We start from the raw sequence: 13,097 nt of genomic DNA, 5'->3' as shown, positions 1-13,097 counted from the left end.
GCTCTTTGCATTTCTTTCATCCTTGCCTTGCTTACACCCAGTTTTGACACTATTCAAAAAGGGGTGCTCTTTCTGTAATTACATACCATGAACATCCCCAGAGCATAACACCAGGTGCATGAGTCTGCACCACAGACTGGCACACCAACACCTTGGGCCAGACACAGTGCATGGGAGCCTGAGAGGCCTGACCCTGACCCAGAGATCCCAGCTGGGGCAAAAGGCAAATATTGAGCTTGTATTCACATCTTTGCAATCACTGGGACAGCTTGGCATGCCTCTGGCTACTCAACATCCATCCATAGCCACATTAAGGTGACTGCGGTAGGAACCCCGGTGTTCACCAACAGACACTTACTGCAGATGCTGTTCATCAGATCCCTTCCCTATACTTTACTGAATTTTCTGGAAGGAGATTCAGAAGCAAAACCCTTACCCACAACAGCTGTAGGGTGTTTGTTAGCCACAACAACTCTTACATATACTAACATACCCATAATGAGAAGAATACTGCAATATCTCACCAACAATAATCCATGCAGTTTAAACAAGATCTTTCTGTAAGCAGCAAACCATCAACTGTATCTATTAGCCCTACAGGTACCTGATAAGAAGCAAATTAAAATAGGGGAGATCAAAGAAATGGGAAATTATATTTAGCTGGCTCATATTAAATAAAGTTTTTGACTCAGGCTCACTAGAGACTGATGCTTAAATTGCTACAAATGGAACTGCCATAAAGACAAAAGAGATTATTAAATCTGTGCCAGTCATTCAGATATAGGACCAGAGCTCTGCATTTTGAAAGCATCTTTCAAGCAAGAGAGAGTGAGTGAAAGCTATGAACCAAATCTAACATTAAGACTTAAAATACCTTTTGGTATCCACTCAGATCATCTGGAAATCTATTTCAGATGTGCAATCTAAAATGACAACAACCTTAAAATATATGCTTGAGAGAAGGAGGCAAAATCTGAACAGTGCAGTCTAAAATTATGTATTGCGACATGACAATACAACCACATTTCTCTAAAAAATAATAAAAAAAGCCATTGAAAATGGTGTATAAAATCACCAAGACCTAGATTTATCCACAGAAGTACCAGGGGTCACCCAGGTATATGTCTCATTCAAAGCGTGACCTTATTGTGGGGATGATTGTCCCAGCCCAGACGTGTGGGTGTACAAGGTCTAGTCCCAATGCCACAGCTATCACAGATGAAAACAGTTACACAGAGCCATCCCTTCCATTTACTGGTGTAAAATATGACAGGTTAGACAGGTTCGTGTAATGCAGAATTGATGATCACAGGCTGAATAAATGCAAGAGACAAAAAGGCAAGTTGGAATTCAGAGAGAAATAACAACTGGCAAGAGCTCCCAGTTTTATACCTCTGAGTCCAAATACTGGGACGGGGTAATGGAGCGAGAGAAAAGTATCTTTACTGATTTTAAGAAGAAAACACTTTTTTACTGGAAAACTAAGGAAGGAAAGTATGTTGAGTCGCGCACGATGGATCCCTCCAAGCTTCCTATATGCTACGGGAATAAAGTAGACATCATCAATAGGACTTGACATATGTTAGATTTCCTCCTTTGACAAGGACCTGAAGAATATAGAACATCTGTACAGCTTTATAGTTATATTATCCTATACTCTTAATGGCTTCTAATTATCCAAATGATCTGGTCCTCTCTGTAGATTGGAGATGCACTATGTGATTAAGGTATGGCTGAAAAAGTCATCTTAAATTAGAATTAAGAACCAAAAATAATAGTTTATCTTGCTTCACTGTCAGATTGCCCTGCACAATTACAAAGGCAGCTTTTAATCCGGGCAGTGAAGACTGGGGAAGTCTGGGACCTGAACAGTCATTCTGTTGGCCAAACAGAAAAGATTTTGGAGGTGACTTCTCTTATCCTGATTAACACTTTTCTCTTGTTCTGATTAAGTTGATACCTGGCACTCCAGAAGCCCCTTGGTTTCTCCCACCCTCCTGCATACCCTACAGACTGACCTGGCTCAGCGTCTCCCCACGGCAGGAGCATGCCCATATCCACGGCAGGTATTATGCACACATGTACCACAGGGGCAATAACACAAACACCTGTTGCTGCAAATGTAACTGTCTTCATTGCTCAAACACACCCATATTTTTTGGAAATGAAAATCACAATGCCACACACAGTGCCCCACATGCAGCTTCTGGGATGATGAGTACAGCAATTATTTACCCTATGGACCCTAAGTGATGTACAGAGCAGCACAGAGTGCTTCATGCTGTGAAATACTAATCATAAATCAGACTAAAATAAATTAGTGCTATCTTTTCAACTGTATCAAATGTGTAGTTATTCCTTTGCAGATATATCATAGGTCTTTTATCCAGGGTAGCATCAAGGTTAAAATGATTAATTAATTTCATTAACAATTATAAATGTTAATGATGATAGAGAGGGATTTTGGATACATTTGCACAGAAGTGGGTCATATTGAAGGGCTACCAATAATTGCTGTTATGTATAAGACCCTGACACATCCACCAGGACTTAAAGAAGCGTCTTTCTAAGCCAGTTTAACTCTCAGATTTTACATTAGAAATGTGGTACATTAACACAGCACAAAATTGGATCATTTTCCCAGACATACAAATGCACCCACTTGGGTTAAACACTACAGCATAACGGTGTTCCCCAGGGCTTAGGAGCTGGTGCTGAAGTGAAGTGTGTGTGGACTGGGACATGCTGTGCTGCCCAGCATCCACTGCATGCCCTCTGTGCCCCTCAAATCTCCAACTCCACCCTTCCTGGGACTTGCCTTTGCTTTTACAAGGGTTTCCACCAGGTGCCTCAAGCCTAACATTTCCTTTCCTGTGACAGCAGCGACCCTCTCCACTTTCCTCATCTCTCCTGGGTGAATGTGAGGAGGTGAGGGGCAGGCACCAGGAGCTCTGCTCAGTGGCTAAAGAGCAGGGAGGTGATGAAGAGTGAGCCTCCAACTCCTTTTCTTTTCTCCCCACCAATGAAAACAGCTCTGAGGTGTGAATTATTCTGTGCAAAGACGGGTTTCTTAAATTTCATACTACCACCTGCTTGCACAAAGAAGGTAGACAGGGATCAGCTTGAACAGGGGAGGAGAAAAATAATGTGTCAATAATGTGTAAAATTAAAGAAACGATAACATTCAAAAGGCTGTGGGTGCTGAAGCCCAAGCATGCCGGCTGGAGAGAGGCAGTGATGGCTGGGAGGGGGCAGAGGCAGCAGCATTTGCACACGGGCAGACGGGAGGAAGCTGGGTCTTCACCCAGCAGTGTTCTTTCTAAACAAGCGAGGCAGGAACTGCAAAAAGGCTGGGTAAGGACTTTATGGTTAGGTTAATTTGCTTGTTATTTTTAGCCCTCCCGGTGTTAACATCAGCCAATACTTGTCGAAAGCAGAATCTATATTAACAGTGAGTCCAAGTCATGAAGCAGAGTAAGTAGCAGGGTCTGAATTCTGGCAGGGAGAAATTCAGCCCCAGAGAGAGGTATGAGGTTGGTACACAAGAGGCTTCCCTAAAAACAAGCAGGCACAGTAAGGTGGTACGCACCAGTGCATTTAAAGCACTTATAGATTACTGTACACCTGTTTGATACCATGTGCTACAGAGCATATCATTCAGCAGCTGCTGTAAAAGTTGTGGTAGAGGTCTGAAACAAATCCAATCATTCTGAAAACTAAGTATTTCCCATGGTTAACATTGCATTAGAAACACTAGGCTTGCATTATTCAAGATTCCCCGCTGCATTTTGGTTCTCATATACGTTTATTTAGAAAGCAGGAAAGTGTGCTACTTTCTGCACCCATGTGTGACCAAAGTGCTTAAGCAAGGCAGCTTGAACAGAATGTAAGAGTCTCCTAGCAATGCTTCTTTAAATGCTCAGAGCTGATTCAGGTTAAAAGCATTAGAGAAATGAGAAAAAAAAAGACCAAACCCCAACTAATGTGTGTACATGAAAACGCTGACTTCCAGCGCATTCAGAACTTAAAAACATGGAACCAATTCTCTCCAAAACTTGGAACTCCCCAGTGAGGGCTATAAACAAGCTAATTTGACATTGCTAGTTCCAGCCAGCTTAGACTTATGAGTGCGCACATATTTTATTCTGAAGATATGGGAAAAACATATTTTCCCCATGCTTGCATAAATCAAAAACAGCTGAACCAATCTTGCTTAAATTGGAGAGAGAGAGAGAGAGAGGAAGGAAGGAGGGCTGAGGAAGTGAGGAAGAAAGGGAGAGGAAAGAAGGGAAAGGATAAATACAGTCTTCAACCTATGGAGGGAAATAAAAAAGAAACCCTGAACAATCAGGAAACATTCAAGGCACACTCAACATCAGCAGTGAAATAATGTACTACTTTATATAATTTTATTTTAGGATTAAAATCTCGGAAAGTCATTGAAGTTGTCCACATTACTTGAGCTATTGTCTAATGTGTCATACTAAATCTTCTATTCTTGCGTTTAGTTATTTCCCACACTTCCTCACCTGTCCTACTGAGCCTCCTTACTGCTCTCTAGCTCCGCTGTTCCTCCTTGCCATTCATAGGGCTATGTATTCCCAGGACAGATACACAATTTGGCTTTTGCCCTGCCACTTAAGGCAGATCCAGCTTCATCCATCCCCACCACAGGAACGGTTTCTGGTGGATTTTGCAGGTGCCATTTGGGACCCTCTGACCCAGAGACTGCCAAGGACTTCACCATTGCTCACAATTTGCAGGTACACTTCCTCCATCACCTAAACTTCATCTTCCTTTCTGTGCTTCTCAGAGGCAGGAGCTGTAAGCCTCAGGGCACAGAAAAGGGTGTTATGGTATAGGACAGGGAACAGAAAGGAGTGGGGGGAACGCGTGCTGTGCAAGGGAGAAATGATGGGGGTCCTGTGCAGCTCGGCCCCAGCACAGGTGGGATACAGGGCAGTGCTGCAGGCAGCCATAGGCACGGTATATGGGTACTGACCAAGTCTCACCCATGGCATCCCCCAGGGAGCTGTATCCCTCACCCTCCACTGTGCCATCAGGAGTTATCCCTATGTCCTTGCTAAGCCCTTCCCACATCTCATTCCCTTGCAACAACATGGCACCAGTTTGCAGTACTACAAAGCTGGCAATCAAATGGTGCTGTACAGTAGCTGGAGATATGTAGTTTTACTCTCATTTTAAAACCAAAGATCCAGTTAGTGCCGTAACTACAATGCTAGGTGGAAAGCAACAGCAGGGAGAGGCTGAACCACCCAGAGGGAAGTGTCTACTGGCCAGTGCAGCATCTGTGCCACCCAAACCAGTCACTACTGTCTGCAAGGGATCTGGAGCATCAGGGACAGAGAGCAAGTCCCATCAGGAATTTTAATTTTCCTCCTCCTCCCTTTGATGTTCCGTTTCTACTCCCACCTCAAGTCCATCCCAGAGGAAAACCCTCTGCCCTTTCAGCTCACCCATCACCTCTCCTTCCCATCAGAGCCACTGCAAACACCAAAGCAGTAAACATTGAGGATGCAAGGAAATGCAGAACTCACTAAGAACTCAAAAAAAGTCTAAACATTATCAAGCCATAGCTCTACCACAGCACTGTCACCATCAGCAGGTGTTACAGTCAATTTCAAGTTTCTGAGATGCTCCCTCTGTTGTTGTGCCCTCTTCAATCCCAGCACAGCCTTCCCATAAAAGTCTGCTTCAAATTTCAACTTCTAACATTCCCTGAACCCCATCCTGGTTCTCTGAGGGCTGGGCAGCGGGTGCTGTGGGAATGCCACTCGCTGTGGAGTGGCTGTAGCACCAAGCAGCCAGCTGCCCGGCAGCAGCTCCTGCTCTGTACAGCCACATGCACAGCTACAGCCTCCGGCACACTGAGGCTGCTACATGTACATGTCAGCCTCCGCTATTATGGTCGTTCACAGCTGATGTCTACTGCATCTCTTTAGCTAGTTTGTTTATAAATACATTTGGAATATCCAAATTATAATAACCCACCCAGATTTTAAGGAATTTAATACGTGAAATGCAAATTGGAGAGTAAATGAAAAATGAAATGACCGTGAGAATCTGTTTTTACCATGCACAGCCAGTTTCATAATAAAAATGAGGATCATAATCCTACTTTACATATAATTTTCTGCAGGGTTGTGTAATTTACAACTTACACAAAGCAACAGGAAGATTAAAGACATCTTCTGAATTAGAACTAAAGTGCTCGGTAGACTACCTGCAGTAACAGATTATTACACCTTACGCAGCTCTGAGGAAGCAAAAGAGCATTTGTCCAGGGAGCCGAGGGTGGCATTTCCAATATATTTCCTTGGAGAAGGCACAAGCAGCAGGTATAAACCCTTCCTTCCCAAGTGCAGCCCCCTCCCGCTCCGAACGCCTTCCAGGCTGCCGCTCGGCGAGTCCTACCGGGCGCTGCCGCCCCCTCCTGCCCGCCGGGCTGGGCGGCCTCCAGCGGGCCCTCCCCCGCGGGAGCAGGAGGCAGTGCCCTTTGCGGGGGCTGGGCTTTCCTACCTACCCCACGTTTTAGAAACTCTCCCGCTAGGAAGAGGGGCGACACGCGGCTGGCGGCGGGGGTGGAAGCGCCCCACTGCGGCCGAGGACCCCCCGGGAAGCTCCGGGACAGCAGGGCTGCGGGGAGCTTCTCCTGTGCCCCCCCCCAACTCGCCCGTACGCCGCCGTGCGCTCGTACGCTGCTTTTAAGGGGAAAGCCGTTGCAAGAGACTTTTAAAAATTCCCAAACAATCTATTAGCGTTTCTGAAGAAAACCTGGCTGTATGGAATCACATAGGAGAGAACAAACTTTCATTGGGGCTTGTGTAATTTCTCTTGGATAATGTTTTTTCTTTCCATAAACATCTCATGCGTACAACAAAAAAAGTACCACCACGATGGCAAACTCCTCTTTCTTGTCAGTTAGAGGGTGCCCTAATTCTTTCCACACCAACACCTCTGAAAGGCTGGTAGATTCAAGTCCAAATCTGGACTACCCCACCCCCCTACCCCCATTTATTGTTAGCAGTATAGTGACTACTCATTGTAAAAGAAAATAAAGCATTAAACAATTAGTTAAGAATATAAACCCATACAATAAGCGTTTAGAGTCCAAGATATACATCACAGATCTCCAGTGATCCAAGCAAAGTTGTCCAGGATGCACAGTGTCTTACAAATTCAAAATGAAGTAGATTAATTGATTTTTTTTACATGTCTCTCAGGTAAACATATCAGCTTAAATCTCAGTGCAGGTATCTCAGAGACAGATCTAAAGACAGCAGTCTCATTACAAAGAGCTGCTTGGTAATCTCCTCATCCTAGAAAATGTTTTGTGCTCCACAGAGAGTTTCCTGCTAAGCAACAAGGGGGACTACTTGCAAGAGCAAGCATTATTCCAGTTTGCAAACATCCAGCATAAGTATCTTTCCATAAAAGAAACCAGTTGCCTGGACTACCAAATGATACTTAAGCTTTTAATATTTGTTCAGAACAAAAGACTCACCAAAAGCTTTGCTTTACAATTCTCACACACACAACATTTAGCAGCAAAATGCCCTTCAAATTACACAGTAACACTTTCTTCCAAAAGTTCAGCATGTTTGAGAAAAAAGCTCATGAAACAAACCCACAGAGTACGCTGGCTAATCACACCGCACACAACACAGATTTCTGTGACCATGAATACTACATTCAGATACAGAAGCAGCCAGGGTCAAACAAGTTTCCGCAGACATTTTTCTGCCTTGAAAGCTCAGTGAGAGGTACGTTAACGTACAGGGTGTAGGTGTGCTTTGTTCACTGCACAGATTAGTTGCAACATTCACAACCGAGCTCTCCTGAATGCCTTTATTTCATTTTAAACACACATCTCTGCATCTGCCCTACACTACAAGGCTTAATCTAACTTTGGTGCATAAGTGCCAAACAAGGGGACTGGGTCGATCAGATTTGTCTTATTTCCCAAGATGTCCAAGTTTCACTGAGAATTTCTGTCTTCAGTACTTGCAAGTGCTCAGTGTGCCCTGGGAGTTGCATTTTGACAGCACCAAGAACAAAAGCCCTGGGGTCTGGCTGGACACCTGTGTCCCCTTGCAGTCCTGCCCCAAAGCACCCACCCCTTTGTGTCGTCCTTCTCCCACTGGTGCACGGGCAAGTGACACACACCCCATGGCTGGTTTGCCTCTGTTTCTCTCACACCTGTGAGGGCCTCTGCTCCCAGCTCCCACCCCTCTCACAGGCCCACAGACCCTGTGACCTGCACACAGAGATTTTAAAGGGAGGAAAGGGATACGTGTGAGAACAGGTAGCCCTGGGATTCAGTGAGCGGTGAGCCAGACTGCAGGGCTGTGGGCGTCTCTCTTTCCTAATGATCCTACTCTGCTTAACCTCTCCCCTTCCTCTGCTTATGCTCTGTGGGTCTCCAGCTCCTCAGCAGCATAGTGAGGAGCCTCATTACAAATATTTCTGTGTTTTCCAGGTTTCCTGAACAAAATCCATGCTTTAAACTTCAAGAAAGCTCTCCCAGGAGCACCTCCCAAAGAGGAGTTGGTTCAACACTATTCGTTATATGCCCCAAATCAAATCAATATCCTATTTCTTCCATTGAACAATTTGGTTCCCATTCCCCATAGAGCTTTTATCTCAACCATGACTTAATGAGTCCTCATAAAAATGCATGGGTCTGCATGCATATGTAAAAACTTGTTTTCAGTCTAATTCCTACTCTCAATGAATTGCTCCAAGTCTTCCTGCAAGTCATTCTGTGATTACACAGCAAAAATTGCTTCTGCTGCACCCTCACAAGCTGCCACCTGCTCTCAGCATGGGCACACATGTGGTCCCCACTGGGGGAAAGTGTCCACTAATGAAAGGGGCCCTAAAATTGCCAGGTTTCATGGCAACTTTAAAGCTCCCTGCTGGAGCAAAGCATTGTAAATAAGAAGTCTTCCCCAGTTCATTTGCAGGACACAGGAACGACAGCACTGATAAAGCAGCACTGAGTTGTGCTGCACTTCATCGCTCTCAGGAACGTGTCTATTTTCTCTTCGTGTGTTTTGCTATAGTTTCTCACAGCATCAAGTTTGTAAGCCTTTGCCACATAAAGTTGTTTGCTGTTATTTCTCTGGGTTCAGAGTCCTTAAACTGTACTTTAAACCCACCATCAATGTTTTCACTTACTGCTATTCCATACATCATTAATCACTGAGAATGACGGCCTGTTTATTGGAGCAAAATACTCACAAAGAGTTCTTTCTATAGCGACTTACACCTCTGTTTTTTCCACACAGGAGGTGGTACCTGTTGCAGCTCATGGCTGCAGTGAGCCTGTGGCAGGAGCTGCTCACTCCCAGCTCCCCACATAGGGCAGGTAGGACAAAGCAGGACCTGGGTGGCTGCAGCTCATTCCTACTGCTCAGCCTCCGTTGCAGCCAGTGGACATGGTATTTTTCTGCCTCCCCTAACAGCTCAAGCATTGTGTGAATGCAGGACAAAAATACACTCATTTTAGGATGCTTTCTGTGGGTGAGTTTTTCTGGAGGTGAAACCCAAACCAATTACCAGCAGTTTAGTTCTAGCACAAATCATAGTCCAGTAAAAAAGTTTTACTGGACACAGCAATTTAAAAACACAGCTTGGATACAGTGAGTGAAGGTACTTTTGCTAAGCCCTTATTTCCTTGGGTTGGCAAAATAACCTATGTTGTCCTTCTTATCAAAAATGGGGTTGAGGAGGAAGGAGGGAGGGAGGGAATACTAATAAATACATTGAGACAGGCTATTCAGAGGTTGGGTCTCCAGTCCCCATCATTTACTACATTTTTTTGCCAGTCTGATTACTGGAAGGCAATCTGTAGCTCAGGCAGAACACTTAAAAGTATACCTATTTTATACCATATACCTACCCCATTTTCCCCTGTTCCTTGCAAATGTACTCCCTTCCTAAGGAAGCATATCTTAAAAGACAGGCACAGTCCTTAATTCAAACACAGTGCAATTGTAACAGCTCTTCAGTATTCATAATTATTTTTTAGAAAAAAAAATCATTCTATTATAGATGTACACAGAAGAGTAAAACCTGTAATATGAATGAGGACACAGAACATTAAAAATGTAAATTAAGAATTAAATAGCAAAACAATGGAGTTCTGCCAATATTTTTATAACCATACAAATTGCTCATCAGTATCCAGTGTCATGTTGGCAGATTTGTTCAACAGGGAGTATAAAGCCGGAGACAAGATGACAGACTATCCTTTCTAAAGGATGTACTTTCAGCGCTGTCCCAGCTGCTATGCGTTCTCATACTTTAAAATAGAGAGGTGAACACACTTGGAGCATGAGCGATGTGCTATGAAAAGGAGCTTTTTTCCCCCCAGGTTGTGAAAAATTGGACTCCTGTATGCACATTCATCTGTAAGCTTTTGTCATCAAAAAAGCAACAGCCCCTGTTATAAAGCCTCCCAGAAAGGACTGTTGTCAAAACATTACTATACGCTTGGAATCCTTTTTACTTCAAATCATGTGGAGTTTAGTGAATGCAATATTTTTATGCCAGCACAATTGTACGAAGCACTGAAATTCCTAGACCAGAAGAGCAGTGTTCACTAGTAAAATCTGTATATAATGTATTTATTCCTGTTTCCAGGTCTCCTCAAGAAATAATTTGATGCACTGGATTTTGACACTTTGAGTAAACACCAGAGTTTTCACTGAGATTGTGGGAGGGATGTGAGCCTCACATGTCCTCCCCAGGAGGAAGCTAACGCTTCTCCCCATCGCACTGGTACAGGCTGTGACTGCAGCCACATGTGGGGCAAGACTGGGAAATCTCCATTTGGCTCTTTCAAGGAAACCAAGGAAAGAAAGGCACCATTTAAGTTTAGAGGTTCTTACTTATAAAGCAGGAACTGAATTCTCACCCTGAACTCATTTGTCCTCACACCACTGGTATAACAGAAAACCCAGTGTCTTGGAGGGCAGAAGGCTGGGGTTTTATCTCGTATCACCTGACTCTGCACATAACATGGCCTCTTCCCTTTACATAGTAACAAATAGAAAACTGTTGACCCAGGCCCTTTCTTACCAGCACAGTTTTGTTACAAGGGTCAGGCGAACATCAGCAGTCAGTCAACGGCCCTACATACCCTTGCCACGTAGGTAATACATCCTGATTATACCGTAAAAAGGTGCTTTATTCTAATAAGTTAAAATGTGAACTACAGCATATATCCAGGTGCTCAGTATAGATTAATGATTTTAGTACTGATTTGCACCAATGAACAAGTCACGTGTTCCCAACCACACCAATGGGCCCAGGAGGGAAAAAAATGGGACAGATCCTGTCATTCCTGGAACCTCTCCATCCATCTCCCTTGCAAATTAATTCTATTTATCCAGCTGCTTTGCTGGAGGGATCTTCGAGCAGACATTCAGGGGACTACTGCTTCCACGTGTCACGGTTCCTACCCTCTCCCTAACAGCACCTGGAGACAATTACTCATTAATGACCAAATCAGGTGTCAGCACAAAGTAAGACAGGGTTACTAATGAGGAATGAGGCAAAGCAGATCACCTCCTTGTTCATGCAAAGTCAAAGGCCATGCTGGCAATTAAAGGCAGGATCTCTTAAAGAGTAAAGTCTCACAGCATGCCACAAAGCCAACAGGAGCATCATAGAGCTTTGATTTTCATAACAGAATGATGAGGAAGGGGGAAGGCTAATTTAGCCACACTTTCTTTGAGAGATGCAAGTCACAGAGAAGAATGTGGCTTGTTCCTTGCCAGAGAGTTTATTTCATGGCTGAAATTCAACCTGGGACACAGGTAAGCACCATGCAAAAAAAACAGGTGGACTATCACAAGCCAGTGTCATACTGTAGGGTCGTCTGACCTGCAGGCCAGCATGCTGCAGAGCTGGGGCATCTGTCCCGCTGGGCCAGTGCTGGTTCTCCCACCGCCAAGCAGGCAGGACATCCTGCCAGGTTTTCAGAAAGGAGATTCAGTGACAAAGCAGCTGGCTCTGTGAGAAGGACAGCATACAGAGGCCTCACCCTGCCAGGAGGGACAACACCTGACAGCAGATGTGACCGCATGTCCCTCCCTAGGGTCCCTCCTGTCCCCCCCATCTCCCACCACCCTTAGGACACCCAGTCAGAAGAGGTTTGCTTCCAACCAGCACATCTTGATCAATCACCAAAAAGGAAAAAAAGTGGATGTTCATAATGCACAACTGCTAAACAATTCTTAGAGATACACACTGATGACATTTTAAACCCCAGTGCAAACACTACATAATTCATGATACTCACTGTATCAAAGCACACTGGAAAATGGATGTGTTGCTTTTCTCTCAGGAACTTGAATTTCTATATTAGTAAAACAGTTTGGGAGGTGGGAGGAGGAACCTGATAGATTTAAGGCTTATACTTTTCTCCTAGTACATTGCCAGGAAGATAAAATATTTAGTGGCTTCATATTCCCTAACCATATTTTTGACAATATGCTTCATGCTCTATTTGCCACAAAAGTTGTGACACTGCAGTCAGTCTTCAAAGAATAAAGTATGCATTTTTCATGGCAAAAGATCAAAAAAATCCCATTTTTTATTACCCTGCCATTGGTTAAGTCAAGCTCTGATAATTAGGATATTGGATATTTATGAGGAGCTATTCTGCCTTTATTACTGCTTTAGGTGCCTGTTGACAGATGCAGCAAGACAATTTACATTGATGTGTGAATTTGCCAGTACTTCAGTAATAATATCCAAGTCTAAGTCTATTAGAAAAAGGGTCCATATCTCACTCTTGGAATATATATTTTCAATTAATTCTGGTTTTGTTGCATTTCCTCTGGCATGTTGTCATTGAGGGTTTCTATCATTTGTTTGTGCTCTGATCGACTACTAGCACAAATTAAAGTCCAGAGGGTAACTGGATAAAAGCAGGTTATTAGATTAGAAAGGCAGAATGAACCACTATAATCTCCTAGTCTGACCCACTCAATAAACACAAGCCATAGGACTCTCCCTCTGAATCGAACCCTGCTGCCATTGCAGCATGGAGGAAGGAGAGGAGA

The 13,097-nt window shown here is 44.0% G+C and overlaps 1 protein-coding gene across 1 annotated transcript in view; it reads right to left on the bottom strand.

Annotated features, from left to right (window-relative positions):
* GPR39 (G protein-coupled receptor 39) overlaps positions 1 to 13,097 on the bottom strand; it is an 83,082-nt gene that overhangs the window by 41,593 nt on the left and 28,392 nt on the right. The window lies entirely within an intron of this gene.

The sequence above is a fragment of the Falco punctatus genome (genome assembly GCF_963210335.1).
Source record: "Falco punctatus genome assembly, chromosome: 8".
NCBI classification, from domain to species: Eukaryota; Metazoa; Chordata; class Aves; order Falconiformes; family Falconidae; genus Falco; species Falco punctatus.
Note: the sequence above shows the minus strand (reverse complement) of the source record. Positions and strands in the feature narration are given on the sequence as shown.